At 48.3% G+C, this 5,066-nt stretch overlaps 1 protein-coding gene and 1 pseudogene across 1 annotated transcript in view; one reads left to right on the forward strand and one right to left on the reverse strand.

The window, feature by feature from the left end:
• Positions 1-52: 52 nt before the first annotated feature.
• LOC111817704 lies at positions 53-3,548 on the reverse strand (annotated as a pseudogene).
• Positions 3,549-3,701: 153 nt separating this feature from the next.
• Positions 3,702-5,066, forward strand: part of Znf143 (zinc finger protein 143) — a 77,269-nt gene continuing 75,904 nt past the window's right edge. Inside the window, exon 1 of the mRNA XM_023719324.1 lies at positions 3,702-3,785. The gene's annotated coding sequence lies outside the window, so the exon portion shown is untranslated. The remainder of the gene's footprint in view (positions 3,786-5,066) is intronic.

The raw sequence follows: 5,066 nt of genomic DNA on the forward strand, positions 1-5,066 counted from the left end.
GTGCTGGGGGATTGAACTGCGGTCCCTGTGCTTTGCTAAGCTTGTTCTAAGTAGGTGCTTTAGACCACTGAGCCATCTCACCAGCCCCAATAATTTATTTTTGTAAAGGCAGGTTATCACTAAATTGATGAAACTGCTGGGTCTGCACTTGAACTTGCCATCTTTCAGCCTCTCAGAATGCTGGGATTGCAGCATACCACAACCATTTTGGCTTTACTTTTTTGGGGGGGTCAGATCATCTCTTTATTGATGTATCTTATGCTCCTTAGCTAGCTGGGCACTCAACAACACCATTGTTGATGTCATCTGTGATGTCATGAAGGTGCCAGCTGTCCAAGTTGCAGCCCACAGACTGGGTGGTCCCCAAGATCTCCTTAATGGTTCTGGAAAGTTCTCTGGCTAAAGACCGGTGCCACATCTGTTGGGTAATATTGACAATTTCATCAAAAGTGGTATTTCCCCTGTGTTTAATGTTTTTCTGTTTCTGTCTCTTGGCAGGTCCTTAAGGGCTTTGATGAGAGGTAGAAGGCACCACCTCAATCTGAGCCTGTCTGTTCTGAATGGTCAGTTTTACCACAATCCACAGGCCCTTCCAGTCACCAGTTGCCTTGGCAATGTCATTCCCCACTTTTTTAGGAGACAGACCCAAGAGACCGATCTTCGGGGCCAGGGCAGATGTGGCACCAGTGGCACGGACTTCGCCACCGGTGCACCTCAGGTACACGACTTTGATCTCACTGGGGTCAAACTTGGACAGCATACTGGAGGTGGCTGGTGTCTGAAGAACCCGGATTCGGGATAACCAAAGAAAGTTGCACCTTAGCCTCCTCCTAGCCCAAAGCCAAAAGCTGGCTTTATATCTTTTAAAATTAAATATTATCACTGATGTTCCCTACTGATCTTAATCTATGAGAAAAGAAAAACAAAACAAAAAACTACCTGCATTGTCTCAAAAGGTTTCCACTAGTGGTGTCTGCCTGCAATCCCAGCACTTGGACCTGAGAGGATTTTTCTGGTACCTAGAATCTAATTCAGGACCTTGTGCTTGTCAGCAGGTGATTACGCCAGAGCAAAATCCCTGGGCCTCCTGTGAGTTCAAGAACAGCCTGAACTACATACCAAGACTCTGTCTCAAAAAATAAGTAAATAAAGTTTCTCCACAAAAATAAACACAAGCAGTGATTTTATTACCGGGCTTGCAGTGTACAACTATATATACTGTCAAAATACTGGCTTTCCTGTGTCTGGAATGCTCTAGTTTTAATTTATGGAAATGTAATCAAAGTCAAAAATTATAATCTTATAAAGGCAGCTGGATTCAGAGACATCTGGAGTTGGGTAGAGCATAGCTAGGTGGTAAAATTCTTGGAGATGAGACACATGTGATATTTAGAGGGTTTTAGAGATTTATTTTTTTATTGAACAGGGTCTCTGTATGCAGTTTAGGCTGGCCTTGAGCCCACTTTGTAGCCCAGGCTGGTCTTAAACTCAAAGATCCTCCTGTCTAGCCTCCCAAGTGCTGGGATTACAAGGGTGCACCACCACACTCACGCTCCCAAAATATTATTTATAAATTGAGTCTGTTTTCCTCACAGCTTGCCACTAAGCTTGACACACACTAACCACAACCGGCAAACCTGGGAACTCATTCTTTGACACAAATTGATCAGTACTTTTTTTTTCTTTTATTGGTACCAAGGATTGAACTCAGGATCTTGTATTTGCCAGGCCTCCAGACCAGGGCAGTACTTTTAAAGATGGAACACGTGAGGTTAATGTGATCGAATGGTAGAGTTAGAAGAAAAAATTATTCATACTGAAGGTACTATAAATCAGTTTGAAATGAAGGAAATCATGCAACTGGCTATTAAAAAAACAGTAGGTAAAGAATCATGCCTAAAGTTGTTAACACATAACTGAGACGTCTGGGTCTAAGATTTGAAAGAATTTTAAGTAATCTAATCCTAGAACTATTCTAAAAGGTATGCACTTCTAAAAGTAGCTTGGCACAGTAGTGCACACATATAAGCCAAGTTAAGTATTCTGGGAGGCTGAGGCAGAAAAACTCAATTCCAACCCTACCGAAGTTACAAAGGGGGACCTTGTCTCCAAATCAACAAAAAGCCAGACCACCCAGCTCAGTCAGAAGACCTTGGGTTCAACCCCTAGTAGTTTTTTTTTTTTTTGTTTTTTCTTTCTGGAACCGGGGATTGAACGCAACCTAGTAGTATTTTTATAAATACTATTTTCTAATTAAATTCTAACAACTGAAACATTCAGTGTCTCACTTTCCATGGGGAAGCTATGCCAGGTGGCTGACCAAATGAGTTAACTCTCCTTTCACGTGTCCTGTGAAACTGACTGTAGAGGGGAAGAGTATGAGACCTGGGCTAAGTGCCCTGACTGGCCTCTAACTTGGGATCCTGCCTGCCTCAGTGCCCTGTGTTAAGATTACAAGTATGCACCATGCCCTGTAAAGGCTATCTTTAACATCTTTTGTATTTGTCCTTCTATCCATTTCATAATCATCTGAAATAAGTAAGAAACAAAACCAAACAAGCTCCGATTATCTCCGGTTTTGTTAATGCAGGCCCCCCAATCTGTCGCGGTAACGCAAACCTGGCAAACCCCATTGAGATTCTTTACATACTTATTTTCTCCTCAGCGGCCTAGGAGCCAAAGTATATGATTATCTGTTCTTGAACGGCTACTTCCAGTGATTCAGGAAAGGGCTGGGGTGAGACCCACGAGCAACATTTCCACACACGCCACAACTAATGTGCACCCATCCCCAACAGCGGGGTCCCCGGCTCAATGCCTTTCCCACCCCTTCCGACTTTTCCAGTTCTCAACACACACAAAAAGAAAAGGACGTACAAAGAAACGCTGCAACTCCCTTTCGGTCGACTTCAACTGAGCCGAAACGTCCACGAATGCACCAAAGCATCCGCAGTGTCCCAGCGGAGTCCAAGGCCACCGCCGCCCTGCGCCCAGCTCCCCCTGAGGTGCGGCGGGAGCGGAAGCCTCGCCCTCCGGCCGCCCCGGATGGCCCCGGCAGCCGGAGAAGCGCAGGATGGCTCGGAAGCCAGATCCTGGCACGAAGCAGCTTTCAGGAAAGTAGAGGCCTCGCCCAGGACCACGGACCTGGGCCGGCACAGAAAGCCCCGAAGGAGCGGGTAGGTCTCCCGCGGCGCCCTGCTTCTCCTTACACTCCCCTCCCGAGAGGACAACGCTCAGCGATGGGTAGACAAAGCCTGTTAGTCTCCAGAATGCGCTCCAACAAGCCCACAGGGAGATCCAAGGCCGGCTCTTCGCCCCTGTGGGGAAAATGGCGCCCGTCACCCCATCTCCCTCCCGGGTAATCGTAAGGACCAGCCTCCCTCCCTGGATACAAAATGGCGCCTCCTGCTGGGGCCCCAGAATCGGCATAACTCACTTGTCAGTGAGGCGATGTCGGTCAGGGATGCGCGGTTCCGCCAACCAGTCATACACCGGAGCTTTGATTCCGCCCTTTGCGCGAGCCACTCAGACACGAGCTGAAAGGCCAGGATGATATGACGTCACGATAAGGGGCGTGGAGAAAGGCGGTTCCCTTACCGGAGGCTAAATTTGGACCAATGGCTAGCAGGAAGCGTCCCATGAGTGACGTGACGATAACCCAATGGAGGCTGGGGGGTGGGCTTCACACAAGATATGCGTGTTGCTGGGCCTGGGGGCCGGGCGGCTGTTTCCTGTCCTGGTGCATGGTGGTCGGACGGAGGAATTGTTGGAAAATTTTCTCGGAGGTTCGTATATAAATGTGTTTTTACCCAGTGTGCATTATTCTCCGCCCGGCCGCCGCCCTCAGCGCGGCGGCGCGGGCCCGCTTGAGGCCCGGGCTGTAGTTCCTGCTCGTCAGCCTTGGCCGTAGGCCTTTGCCGATCCTACGGCCGCTTCGGCAGCCGTGCCTAGGCAGAAGCAGAGTTTATTAATAACCTGCGGCCGCCACTCTGAGGCGGCGGAGCCTGTCGCTGAGGACGCACCCCCACCCCCGGTCTCTGCCGTCGCGCCCCGCCTGCTCCCCTTAGGGGACCGCCGAGGGGCGGGAGATCGAGGGGGAGGGTGGAGTCCCCGGAGCCTGGCGGCGTGTCTCGGCCTGGCCTCCGCGCGAGAGCGGGCCGGAGCCGCGCCACGGTGAAGCTGCTAGAGCTGGGACATCCGGCCTGCGGCTCGCTGCGGGCCCCGCCGGGCGCGGGCTGCACAGCTGGCCGAGGGCCGCTCGGAAGCCCGCTCGTGGGTCGGACCCTCCTCTTCGGATCGCAGACAGATTTCTTGTCACATCTTTTTGTTAAAGGTTGCCGAGGCCTAGTAATGAATATTAAAAAATAGCAGGTTATCATTTCCTAGTTTTGGTCAAGACTGAACAAATCACTACAGTTTCTTGTGTTTTATTGTGAGATTGAGACAGTTTTTTCTCCTCCCTCACTTGCTTTTATAACATTTCCCCCCACATAACGTTTTAAGTTGTAAAAAATACCATTGCCTGCCCATTGTTTGAAATCAGCTTCCGCCTTTGCTTTCTAAGTGTCTAAGTCAACTGGCATAGTTGAGTGGGAATGTGGTGAGAAATTGTAGATTGCAATTTGATCCTTGATTTTGCTAGAAGATATCGTACGTACTTGTGTTTTAGTATAGTGAAAACCTGGGTGGTATTTAATACTTTTGCTGAATATTTGATGGCTTGTTCATTGTTAGGTATTTAGTAAAAATGTGATGACGTGGGTCCCAAAGCACCAGTAAGATAAATGGTTTTTTTTTTTGTCTCCCCCTCCCCCCCCCGGGGGATTGAATAAGTAGTTTTACCCTGGCATATTTTGACTCTTTAGAGACTTTAATGAATTTGGTGCTTACAAAGATTTTTCCGTCCACTTTTTAAAATTAACAGCCTTCAAAATTAACATAATTTCATATACCTTCCAGTTAGTTTTAAGGTGTATAATTAGAAGTGTACATATAATTAGATTGTACATATAGGGGCTGGGGAGATGGCTCAGTGGAATGAGTGCTTCCCTGGTAAGAGCAAGGGT

Source organism: Octodon degus, unplaced genomic scaffold (genome assembly GCF_000260255.1).
Source record: "Octodon degus isolate 3935 unplaced genomic scaffold, OctDeg1.0 scaffold00067, whole genome shotgun sequence".
Lineage (NCBI taxonomy): Eukaryota > Metazoa > Chordata > Mammalia > Rodentia > Octodontidae > Octodon > Octodon degus.